Genomic DNA, 14,376 nt, shown 5'->3' with positions numbered 1-14,376 from the left:
AGCAAATGGACGCCATTGATAACCATATCTACTGACCATAATCTTTACCGGAAAAACACCCATGAAATAAGTCATGACAAGACAAGCTTTGCCATCTCTCTGTGTTATACAAATCCAAGTTGGAAACAATAATCACACTGCACCTAGGGTTACCAACTGTAGATAAGAGTTGCATTTCCTGGTTACTGGTGTTAGCCGTGGCCATAAATTTTGGCCTCAGTTCATCACATCAGCTGTACAGACATGGTTTAATCCTATCTCAGAATTAACACCAGAACTCATCTTACCTATTTAAGAGAGCAAGTGTACACATTTTTCCTGGTCTAAACGTATCTGGAAACTTTTCAAAAAGGAGGCCATATCGTTTAATTCTGAAACAGTCTATCAGCTCTGTAAGCAAAACCGTTTATAAAGTTCAGAATGATCTTTTCCTCCTCAAAAAAGATAAAAATCCTAGCAAGTGATCATCACTCCCAATTACACAGATGCATTTTCACAAGTCAGAGAACCTGTCTCAAAGACCGGCCACATCCCTGCCAGTGCATCTGTCCGTCTTGCCACCACCTTGACTCTGGTCTCATGACATGCAATTGCTTTTTTAAAAACTCTGGTTCTATATAGTAGCCAAGAAGCACTGAAGACTCACACAGTAGGCCAACAGATATTCCAGCTCAACCTAAAAGCAGGAGCTTTAAAAGTAAGCATCTATAACCCCAAACATCTCATCTCTGACCAATATGCAGAGAAGAAACAGGTGAAAGAAAATTTTTCATTAATTCAAAACAATAGGACTGAACAGAGATCACATCTTCATGGTTTGTTGTTGTGTTAATATTCTGTCTTCAGCTGTGAGGCCAAAGGTTGAGAAATAACATGATACCTAAAGGTTTGTCATAAATTTGGATCTCACAATGAAAGATAAAGAAAAATCTTAAAAGGGGACTTGAAGAAAACAAGAGAACAGTGGAGTTCTAAATGCGCTCTCCAGAATAGTTTTCCCAGTGAAGACGGAGGGAGGGAGTAGAGTTGAGGGAACAAAAGGAATAAGCTTAAAAGCCATCCACATTCAAAATACAGGACAGCCCACATGTGATTGAATAATTAGAACTGTATATTTAGGGGATAAACGGTACTGTAATTTCTCCAGGCACTGATGATTATGACCTCCCTCTTTAAATGATATAACTTGTTCGGGAAACAATGAAAAGGACGTAGACAACAGTTTTGTTCAAACCAACAAGGACTTCATGTAAAACTATAAGCTCATAAGGGTAGCTACTCTGCTATTTTAAACTATCTTATGCAATGCCAAAAATTATATAGACTCACCATATGCTAAGTTTAAGGGGGCAATTTTCAAAATTGTAACTCTTCTCCAGTGGTGAGAATAGATTTATACTCAGAAGTCTAGATTTGAATCCTGGCTCTGTTATTTATAGGCTACACCAGCCTGAATCAGTCAATGAACTTCTGGGGATTCAGTTCTTTAATCTAGAAAATAAGGTCCTCATTGAAAAGTTAAATTAGATTATAGACACAAAATGGAAAACAATAATCATCCAGCTTTAGCTGGAAACCTAAGATTACCATGAATGGGACATTTGTTTTTCCTCCTAAGTTAATATGAAAGGTTGTTTGTGAGCATTTTCAGCTTCAAGATTGCTAATGGCAGCACACTCTAGGAAACTGGGCCCGCAATATTCTTTCAGAACATTGGCCAAAAAAGGTCACTTCTAGCCTTCAAGTGAATCCCCTTTATAAAAATATGCAATTCCACAATTTTGCATGCCTCAGAAAATTGCTACTTAAAATACACATTTTAATTGAAAGAATTGGGGGGTGCAGGTGGGGGAAGTGGATAACAGAGGGCCTTTGATGTTCCTATCTTTGAAAATAAACTTTTCCCTCTGAAGACTTCATAATTATGGGATTTAATGTGCAGCAAATAAATATGGCAACAAATGAAAAGCATACAGAAATTACATGAAAGAATTACAGACGCCGTTTTCCTGTGCCACTGGATCCAGAATGATGCTCTAACTTCTAAAGAAAAAACAGGTCTTGGGGACACAAAGTACAGGTGAATGCAAAGCAACAAGTACATGCATACACACACACACACACACACACCCCAGGTAGGAGGAAGAATAGCAGAAAATACGAAGTGTTACAGGACTTCTACACCTACAAGAACAGTAAGATACTGAATGCTGGTTCCAGGACGGTTACTTCAAGCTCGAAGCTAGAAATGCATAAAAAGAAATATCTTAGAAGTCTGTCAAACTCTCACATAAAAATTATCAAAATGACTGAGAAAACACATAAGCAAAAAAAGGTGGATTCTGAAAACTATTTAGAGAAGTGTATGCCCCTATTCTTTCCATAGTACAAAAACAAGATTAAGAAAGAGGTTGAAAATGGACAATTTGAATGGACATTTACATGCAATCTATAATTATCCCATAGAAAGGACATCCCAGAATAATACGAAGGCAAGTTATAAAGTTTAAAATTCGTACCTGATAATTCTGTAAGATTTTCATTTACTGAGAAAAGAAATACCAGTCTTTTTACTGAGAAAAGAAATACTTGGGGAAAGAGATTGGGAATGAATAATGAATTTGTCCTCTCTTCTGCCCCCAAGAGAGGAGTATCTCTCTACTGACATAACATTCGGGGCAGGAAATTTTCCAAACAATCCATCTGTAGAACAACCAACACTCAACAACTTTAGCAAATGAACCTGGGTAGGTCATTAGCCTGAGCCAATGGGGTCCTTTTCATGGTCCTATTAAAAATTCAAATTCAAAACTTTAGAAAATGGCCATTTTCTCATATTTTCTGATTCTGTTGATAAGAGTCATGCATTTTCAGCAATGCTAAAAAAAATTCTATAGCTATATTAGCAGGTTCTATGGCAAAGGATTTTATACAGTGGTAAAATAAAAATCAAATGGGATGAAGAGTGACTAATAGCACTTCATGAAATTACCATTATAGCTCCACGTTTCTAATCTGACATCAGCATTTAAAATAATTGATGATGGAATAAAAGGTATTTTTTTCAAGTATATACAGATCATTTTTAAATATGAGCAAATTCTGAGAACAAAGAAAAACTGTACAAGAAGGATATAAGTTTCTGATAATTTAACCCACCTTGATAGTAATTGTTAGTTACAAGAAGCATAAGGAAGGTAAGAGAACATGTTTTAAAGCTAATCATTGTCATTGATGGAATCACTCTTAACTAAAAGAAGCAAAACTTAATAGATACATTTCATTAACACAGATCATGGAAAACCAAATAGCACGTTAGTGGTTAAGAACACAAACATTAGGGTCAAAAGACCTGGATCACAACTGATCTGAAACTTAATTTTCTCATTTATAAAATAAGGATCATAAAACTTACCTCACAGCGTTGTTACGAAGGCTCAATAAGGTAGCGCAGGAAAAATACATAATACTATTCTTGGCACATGAAAATAATTTTTACTGTTATCAATATTGTTGATTTTTTAAGAAAATACAGCTGTTCCTAAACCAGTCTCTTACCTATATTAATCAAGTATCTCTAGGTATATGCTACTAAGGCCACTTCCAAGATTTACATTATTTTATTCATCAGTTTTTAACAAGTTGAACTAAAATTGTGACTGCTTGTACTAGGAATTGGTTAAAATTCAAGTCATAACAGATCATGGCAACTGAATGATTTTTCCTAAGAAACAAAAGTGTACATAGAAAGGATATGCTGACTACTTCATTTCTGAGTTTTGATGGTTTTAGAAAACATAGGATCAAATTACAGAACTACATATCAGCTAAATATTTTTCAAAGTCATCAAGTAAAATATGTCCTTACTACTAGGCAAAAAATCGTTAACTGTTCAGTACATTTGGAGGTTAGTCAGAAATACAGAAAGGTGGTAGGCACAACCTGGGTAAAATAAAACTATTGTTTAGGAAATGTGGCTACTTTTGAACACTGACACACCAGGATTAATTAGATGTATAGACAGAGAGAGATTAAGAATTACTCCTGGAGGGCGCCTGGGTGGCTCAGATGGTTAAGCGTCTGCCTTCGGCTCAGGTCATGATCCCAGGGTCCTGGAATCGAGTCCCGCATCGGGCTCCCTGCTCCCTGGGAGCCTGCTTCTCCCTCTGCTTCTCTCTCTCTCTCTCTCTCTCTCCCTCTGTCTCTCATGAATAAATAAATAAAATCTTTAAAAAAAAAAAAAAAGAATTACTCCTGGGTTCCAACACGAGCACCTGAGTCATTACTAAAGAAGGAGAATTTTAGAGAAGGGCATATTTGGGTGACCATCATGTGTTCAGTGTGGTCGTGTTCAGTTTGAAATGGCCACAAGAGCTCAAGACCTATTAGAAGTAGAAATCATCAGCATCTAAAGGCAAGACTGGCAGGCTGGTCCTGGGATCAAGTCCTGCATCGGGCTCCTTACTCAGTGGGGAGCCTGCTTCTTCTCCCTTTGCCTGCCTCTCCCCATGCTTGTGCGCTCACTCTCTCTCTGACAGATAAATAAATAAATCTTTTAAAAAAATAAAGGTATTAAAAAGCCATGGGAACAGAAGTATTTATGTAGAGAGAATATGTAGAAAAAAGAGAATGAAACTTGAAATAATTCACACCTAATGGACAAGATAACAAAGTAACCCAATTTGTGGCCCAGAAATGTGGGAACATTCTATTCCAATCAGAAGAGGCAAAAGAAAAAGTGATGTGAAAGCTAAAATAAAACAGGTTATTATTCAATTTCAACAAAATTCATATCAATATATTTGAGCGCCTACCAATTCATTCAATAATTCAGCAAATATGTGATAAGCACTTTACTAGAAATGGAAATACAATAAGACAGAATTCATATATGATGATGAACATAGAAATAAGGCAGGGAAAAATGATCACAGGCAGTTCCCTGGTCAGTCAGCATGGATACCCAGTGCTTTGGGTAGATCTGTCCCTGAACTACAGATAATCACAACTTAATGATACTGGCCGAGGAAGTCATTCAACTATTTCTCCAAACTCTGTGCAAACTCTGATTAATAATGACCTTTCCAGGTAAATTTTCATTTGGACAGAAAAGAGTTGACAAAACTTTTGAATCTATTCATATGTTTCATTGTAAATCATCATGTTGGTTTATACATCAGCATCTTGTAGATTTTCATTTGTTAGGAGCAGTTCCCCTGAATTACACTGTCAACGAATCCACTGGCACGTGATGCTTCTGGAATCCCAGACTAAACTCCAGATTTTAGAAGCATTATAATGACCTCATTAAGATACTGTTGTTTCGTGAAGCTCTGCCAGAGTTCTCATCTCTAACTATGAGACCTTTAAAGTTTGCTCAAAGTCACCTAAAATGGCTGAACCACAGATTATTTACAAAGAGTAGCAAGGAACATTTTACTGCTAAATACTGATCTTCCTACCTGCCTGTATCCAATCCCAGATTGTCACGATGAGAATTTTTGGAAATTCTACAAAAGATTGGCATCAGGCAACTTAAGCAACATGTTTTTTAAAGTGATTTTGTCATATCTGCCAGCACGACCGATATCAAGGCCTCTAGCGAAAGCCATGTCTTACATTCTGCTGCCTGGCTACCGAGTGCAATCCCACGGCTCCTACTGGCTATCAGCACAAGCCACACGTTTGAAGCTCTGATTAAACCTGAGAGTGAAAGCCATCACACTATACTTTGGTGTGCATCCCCGCACAGACACCAAAACCCACCACCTTTGCCTCCAACGAGCTGTAAAGACCCGGGGTTTCCCCAGAACTTGGGTTTATGGTCTACATACTGAATATTGCATTAAAAAACAAAAACAAAAAACAAAAACATGTACCAGAAATAATAGTGGACACTGCTAGAAAATTCCTGGCACTGCTCTCTTTTTCTGTTCTTTAATTCTCTTATTTCCTCCCACTCCCCATATTGCTCCCTTCATTCTGAAAAGTAATGCCTTCTGTCATCTCCTGGTGTTCTTTCATTCCCAACTCCCACTCATAAGCCTTGCTCCTGGGTTGCTCTTTCTGGTTCAAATGATGAAGCTCTACCTTCCCAGTGATAATCAGGATGTTGAAACTGAAAGCATCTGTATCATCACCTATTCCAAAACCCCCCTTCCTAACAGAGGACAGTGGTGTCCATAGAGATGAAGTAAATTGCCTGAAATCACCAAACTGGTTCCTGGCAGAACCCACATCTTCCAATTCCCAAACCAAAGGTATTCCCAGTCTTTTCTTCATCTAATCCCCAACCATTGTAAAATAAAATTTCCTTCATCCAACTTGCAAGTGTTCTCAATCAAAACAGTCACAACCACACTCTACCAATATCTAGAAGGTCTCATTTATTAAGTAAAATAAAAATAAAAATACAATTTACCCAAGATAAGTGACTCTGGTCGCAAGGAAAACAACAACAAAAAACATAGTACAACCGATTATGTAACAGAACCATGCTCATTGAGAAAAGTTGAAGAATGAATCACAGGATTATCCTAAGGTTTGATTATCCAGGAAAGACACGTGATAGCCATGTCTTTTTGTTGCTTCACATGGATGTGTCAGCACTAGTCTCTATTAGGTAAATCTTTTAATTATTATAGTTTACAGTAAGTATTTTCTCTATACTTTGTACATGAATAAACTGAAACTTGGCAAAGTTGTCTATTTTATCAGTCCTGAGAAATGTTTGAAATCCCAGCTCTGACCTTTGCTAACAAGGTCTGTTGGACTCCAGGACCCAATCTTTCAGTCACTCTAAAATGTCATTTCTCCTGGAAAAGAATATGGAAAATCGGGGCGCCTGGGTGGCTCAGTCGGTTAAGTGTCTGCCTTCGGCTCAGTCAGGATCCCAGCATCCTGGGATTGAGCCCCGCATCAGGCTCCATGTTCAGCAGGAAGCCTGCTTCTCCCTCTCTCTCTGCGTGCCTGCCTGCCTGTCTGCCTACTTGTGATCTCTCTCTCTCAAATAAATAAAATCTTAAAAAATATGGAAAATCATGATTCACAGTAAGAAAATGACTTCTGCCTATAATACTGTATCACAAAACATTAATTCTGAAAATGAAAATACCTAAATAACATTTCCAAAATATTTTTACATGCAGTATTCCATAGAATCTTTAAATTTGTAGCTATGACATCCCAAGTTTGTAAACAGTAGTATGTCTCCCCACACTTTTTGCCCATTTTCACCCTTCTTCATGCTTGTTTTCCTTCAAAGATAATTTTCAGCATGGTGAGAAACAGAATGAAACACAACTTTGACTTAATGGGTTCCATTCAGCTTTTTATGCTTTCAAAAGGTAACTGGCATCTTTTTCTTCCTTTTTCTTTGCTTTTATATCAATATGTCATAGCAATTTGAAAATAACAGAATACATTTTGTTATGCCTCTGATTTTAATGATGTAATAGTTTTTTTAAGTCCAAATGCTTCTCTGCTGATTTCTCCCTTTAGCCCCTAGAAACGATTATGGATGGATACCCTGTAACCATGGACCCAGTCAAATACACACTCTGCACTGTCCATACCCCTGACAAAGAACTTAGAAGACAAAGAGAATTTTTCATTATTCATGCCGAAACTTAGGTGCAAAATGGCTTGTATACACTTGCGAAAGACACATATAATAGGACAAGAACAATGGCCAATGACTGTTCACATTTCACAGCTAGAGACTCAAAGTGACTTCGAGACTTTCCCAGGTTACCACTATTAGAGTAAAGCTAAGGTGAAGACCCTAGACTTTTACCTCCTGACACTACATACATACTTCTAGAGATCTCTTTTTTCCTTATTAAACTAACATCCTAAATAAGCAATAAAGTATAACTAACACTCACCATCAATGGTAGTCAATAAGAAGGTATTAAAACTGTATATGATATTCAATATGATGTAAGAAGAGCAAATTGAGAGCGAGCGAGCAACGACAAGGAAAACAAAGTCAGTGAGGAGAAGACAGAATGAGAAGTATTGCAGGCGACATCTGTGACAGGCAGGCTTTGGATGCAATGAGAGTGAGGCTTTAGCAAGCTAATCAATAAAAGCAGGAAGCCAGTTGAAGTGATTCACTATTTAAATCTTCAAATCCAATCTTATAAATTTGAGTAGATGGATATTAGAGGATATCAAAGAATTATTTTTTAAACAAAATAATGTTTTTTTTTTTAAAATACTTTGTCTTTATTATATATGTCCTACTTACAGATAAAATAATATGATGTTTGGGGGTTGTTTTAAAGTACTCCTTGATCAATAAATGTGTGATAAGAGAAACAAATGAACTAAGAATGGCAATAAGTTGACAACTGATAAGCTGGATGAAAGGAAAGAGGGAAGTTCATAGCAAGTAGGCCATAACAGGCCTACTCAAGAAATAAGAGAAACCTCAATTTAAGTTTATCCTTAAAGGAACTAGAAGAACAAACAGAACCTGAAGTAAGTAGAAGGATGGAAATAATAAAAGATCAGAGTGGAAATGAAAGAGAGATGAAAAAGTCAATAGAAAAGATGAAATCAAGAGCTAGGTTTTTTCTAAACAAAATTAACAAACCTTTAGCCAGACTCATCTAGAAAAAAAAGGGAGAACCGAAATAAAATCAGAAATGAAAGAGGACAAGTCGCAACTGATACCACAGAAACACAAACCATAAGAAACTATGAACAACTGTGCACCAACAAATTGCACAGCCTAGAAAAAATAAAGTCCAAGAAACATAATCTTCCAGGCTGACTTATGAACAAATAAAAAATCTGAATAGACTGATAACTAGGAAGGGAGATAGAATCAGTAATCAAAAACCTCCCAACAAACAAAAGTCCAGTATCAGACAGTTTCACTGGTGAATTGTACCAAACGTTCAAAGGGTTTAATATTTATCCTTCTCAAACTCTTCCAAAAAATTTAAGAGAAGGAAACACTTCCAAACTCATTTTATAAGGCCAGCATTACGCTGATACCAAAGACAGGAATACCACACACACACACACACACACACACACATTACAGGCCATTACTGCTGATGAACATAAATGCAAAAATCCTCTCCACAAAATATCAGCAAACTGAATTCAACAATACATTAAAAGATCATACATACCCCATGATCAAGTGAGATTTATTCCAGGGATGCAAGGATGCATTCAAACAAATCAATCAAAGTAATAAATTACATCAACAAAATGAAAGGATGCCTGGGTGGCTCAGTTGGTTGAGCGACTGCCTTCGGCTCAGGTCATGATCCTGGAGTCCCAGGATCGAGTCCCGCATCAGGCTCCCTGCTCGGCAGGGAATCTGCTTCTCCCTCTGACCCTCTTCCTTCTCATGCTCTCCCTCTACCATTCTCTCTCTCTCAATAAATAAATAAAAATCTTAAAAGAAAGATAAAAATCATATATTCATCTCAATATATACAGAAAAGGCATTTGACAAAATTTACTATCCATTTACGATAAAAAGTCAACAAGGTGGGTATAAAGAGAATGCACCTATACATAACTAAGGCCATATGTGACAAACCCACAACTAATACTATACTCAATGGTGAAAAGCTAAAAATTTTTCCTTTGAAACCAAGAACAAGATAAGGATGCCCCTCTTGTCACTTTTATTCAACATAGTATTGGAAATCCTAGCCAGAGCAATTAGAAAAGAAAAAGAAATAAAAGGCATCCATTTTGGAAAGAAAGAAGTAAAACTGTCACTATTTGCAGATGACATGATTCTATATATAGAAAACCTTAAAGACTACCAAAAAACTGTTAAGACAAATACATGAATTCAGTAAAGTTCCAGGATACAAAATATACAAAAATTTGTTATATCACTATACACTAATAATAAGCTATCAGGAAGACAAATCCAGAAAACAATCTTTTACAATCACATCAAAAGGAGTAAAATACCTAGAAATAAATATATCTAAGGAGGTAAAAGACCTATACACTGAAAATCCTAAAACATTGGTTTAAAAAAATGGAACACACAAATAAGTGAAAAGATAACCTTCTGTGCTCATGGATTGGAAGAACTAATATTGTTAGAATGTCCATACTACCCAAGTTAAAATACAGAATCCCTAGCAAAATTCAATAGCATTTTTCATTGAACTAGAAGATACAATGCTAAACTTTGTATGGAAACACAAAAGACCAAGTAGTCAAAGCAATCTTGAGAAAGAAGAACAATGCTGGAGGTATCCTGCACCCGGATTTCAAACTATACTACAAAGGTACCATAATCAAAACAGTATGGTATTGGTATAAAAAAGACACCTAAATTAATAGAACAGAATAGAGAGCCCAGAAGTAAACCCATGCATATATGGTTAAAGGTGGCAAGAATGTACAATGGGGGAAGTCTCTTCAATAAGTGCTATGGGGAAAACTGAACAGCTACATGCAAAAGAATGAAACTAAACCACTACCTCACACTATACACAAAAATTAACTCAAAATGGATTAGACTTGAATGTACTATCTGAAATCATGAAACTCCTGGAAGAAAACTGACAGTAAGCTTCTTAACATTGGTCTTAGCAATGTTTCTCTGGATCGGACTCCAAAGGCAAGGGCAACAAAAGCAAAACTCAATAAATGGGACTAGATCAAACTAAAAAGCTTCTACATAGCAAAAGAAACCATCAACAAAATTAAAAGGCAACCCATTGAACAGGACAGGATATTTGCAAATTATGTATCTGATAAGGGGTTAATATATGAAGAACTCCTGTAACTCAACATCAAAAAAAAAAAAATCTGATTTTTAAAATAGGCAGAGGATCTGAGCATTTTTTTCAAAGACAGAGGGCTAAAGGAACATGAAAAGATACATAACATCACTCATCATCAGGAAATGCAAATCAAAACCACAATAAGCTATCACCTTATACCCATTAGGATGGCTGCTATCAAAAAAGTAGAAAATTACAAATGGGGTGAGAATGTGGAGTAATCAGACGCTTGTGATGGTTGGTGGGAATGTAAAATGGGACAGCCACTACAGAAGAGTATGGAGGTTCCTCAAAAAAAAATTAAAAATAGGCACACCTGGGTGGCTCAGTCAGTTGAGTGTCCAGCTCTTGATTTCATCTCAGATCATGATCTTGGGGTCATAAGACCGAGCCCCATGATGGGCTCTGTGCTGGGCATGGAGCCTGCTTGAGACTCTCTCTCTCCCTCTACCCCTCCCCACACCCTGCTTGTGCTCGCTCGCTCAAAAAAAAAAATTAAAAAATAGGACTATCATATGATCCAGAAATTTTAGCACTCAGTAACCATTTGAAGAAAATGAAGACACTAATTTGAAAAGATATGTGCACCCCTATGTTCCTTGCAGCATTTACTGAGTGTCCATCAGTGGGCACCTAGATAAAGAGGACATGGTACATATGCACAACGGGATACTATCCAACCATAAAAAAAGAATGAAAGCTTGCCATTTGCATAGACATGGATGAACCTTGAGGGTATTGTGTTAAGTGAACTTAGAGAAATAAATACTGCCTGACTTCACTTACAAGTAGAAGCCAAAACAAAACAAAAACAAAACCCAGACTTATAGATACAAAGAACAAACTGGTGGTTTCCAGAAGGGAAGAGAGTAGGGTGGGGTGATGAAAGGAGTACAGGGGATCAAGGTACAAACTTATTGTTGTAAACTAAGTAAGTCATGGGGATGTAATGTAGAGCATTGGGAATACAATCAGTAATAGGGCATTAACACTGAATGGTGACAAGTGGTAATTTGACTTGGGTAGGGATCATTTCACAACATATATAAAGGTCAAATCACTATGTTGTACACCTGAAACTAATATAATATTGTAGGTCAAGTATACCAATAAAAAAAATTGAGAATTTTCAATTTCTAACTCTGAGTTAAACTTTTTAGGAAAAAAATACTAATTCAAAGGGATACATGCACCCTGATGCTTACAGCAGCATTATCTGCAATAGCCAAATTACAGAAATCGCCCAACTGTCCATTGACTGATGAATGGATAAAAAAGTGGTAGTATGTATACTATGGGATATTACTCAGCCATAAAAGAAGAATGAAGTCTTGCCATTTGCAATGACAGGGATGGAGCTAGAGAGTATTATGCTAAGTGAAATCAGTCAGTCAGAGAAAGACAAAAACCATATAATTTCACCCACTTGTGGAATTTAAGAAACAAAGCAAATGAGCAAAGGGAAAGAGAGAGAGAGAGAGAGAGAGGCAAACCAAGAAAAAGACTCAACTATAGAGAACAAACTGATGGTAATTAGAGGGGAGATGTGCGGGGGGACGGGTGAAATAGGTGATGGGGATCAATAAGGACACTTGCGATGAACACTGGGTGTTGTATGTAAGTGTTGAATCATGATATTGTACACCTGAAACTAATATTACACTGCATGTTAACTAACTGGAATTTAAACACTTAAAAATATATAAAAGAAATTATTACATGGTTACATCTAACAATTTAAGACGACCCCAATGTTACTTCCCCCATTATACCAATAAAATAATGATTTTTGAAACTATACATATACATACGTGTATTTTGCATTTATAAAAATGGCATTTAACTATTTAACACCGATATAGTTATATCTGGGGATATAATCCATGAGGCTCACCAAAGAAAAATAATAAAAGGCCACTAATTTCAGAAAAGCAGTATGGCCAGAAAAAAGAGCACTGGAGGAAACAAAGAATTTAGAGACATAGGTACTATGCTGAAAATAACTCTTGTCATGTAAATCCAGGCAAGTCACTCGGCTTATGAGTCCCAGCTTCATCATCTGCACTATGACTGGGTTCTAATACATGCCATCGAAGGTTCCCTAGGTTCTAACAACCTACAGGCTGCAATCTGTTTCTCCCTATGTCTACACCTGTTCAGGAACCCAGTGCTCACCACAGATTATGACACCTCCAATTTTAGGAAGGCTCAAGGTCTCAACAAGTCTGACTGATGGAACAGCAAAAGAAGTCTATTTGTGATCTTTCTCATCAGATGTGAATGAAGCCATGCAAACAGGCAGGGAATCTTAGAGTCCCAGTCACGTGGAAGGGATTATCCTTATAATTTGCTCAGTTCTGTGACAGAGATTTGTCTAAAAGGGTTCTAAGAAGACTAACAAGGGACCCACGACTTCTGGGGAAGATAGAGGGAAGCAGGCAGGTGGGGAAGGTGCTGCTGATAAAGCTCTCCCAGGGTGGGTTAGGTGTCCCCCACCTATGTCCCCATAGTTCCGTGAACAAATCTAAACATTTGTCACACTGATTTATAATTAGCTGCATGAGCTGTTGGGGCAGAGCCTGTGTCTTTCTGATTCATAGTGTATCTCCAGCATTCAGAAATTTCTGGCATTCTTCACTTGTGTTTGCAGGGAGAGTAAGGATAACCTGAGATGGCATGGGAAATATGAACACCATAGTCACGTTGAGAACATTTTATCTAAAGTAGCTGTAAATTTTTAGTACATCTAAAAATGGGCTTTTGGATACTAAGAAGGGAGGGGATCGGGAAAGGTATAATTTAAGAGAAAATAGAAGAATGAGTTGGCAAAACGAAGGAGGGAAAAAAAGGAACCAATGAAGCAGGAAGGAGGTTCTTGAAAAGGAAAACTTAACTCAAACAGGACAGCGTCTATCCCATAGGTGGACATGCCAGGTGCCAGTCATGCACATCGACACGCTAACAAGCAAGCCCTCAGAACAGGAATTCCTGGCAGTGTTATAAATACATGCAATGGGAAGAATTTATTAATTAGAATATAAGTGAGAATTAAGTAAAAGAACAGCAAGAGTTGTTTATCAGTTTTAATGAAAATATTAAACCTTCGTTAAAATGTATGGTGATTAGTAAAAAAAAGTATGACCAAGTTTTATAAGCATACTTGAATTTCAAGTTTGATTTTATTTTGTAATCTGTTTGCAGTCGATATTTTTAAAATACTCCAAGCCATGGAAAGTTAAGGGAAAAAAATTCTTTAACAATATATATTAAATTAATAACTTCTCTTATTGATCTATTCCCGCAAACATAAAGAAATGGGTCTCTCCAACTTTCAGTAGCACATGTAGTAATAGGACTTTTAAAAGATGCTTTTCAGAATAGACTAACTCCTAAAAGTTACGTGGCAAATGTTAGTCTGTATTCTCGTCTTATAAACAAAATTCAGTATTTTTTATTAAATTTCCATGTTATTTATGTTTAAAGCTAAATGTTTAAGCTGAGGAGCCACATGTATTTCCTAAATTTAATAATGCAAATATATTAGTTCTAAAAGTTATAGCTATGAGCAGTTATGTGGCAGGGTGGAACGATTAAAAA

The sequence above is a fragment of the Eumetopias jubatus genome, unplaced genomic scaffold (genome assembly GCF_037043125.1).
Source record: "Eumetopias jubatus isolate StellerSeaLion01/CBP00866 unplaced genomic scaffold, mEumJub1_p1.0 scaffold_17, whole genome shotgun sequence".
NCBI classification, from domain to species: domain Eukaryota; kingdom Metazoa; phylum Chordata; class Mammalia; order Carnivora; family Otariidae; genus Eumetopias; species Eumetopias jubatus.
This window is presented reverse-complemented; position numbering follows the sequence as displayed.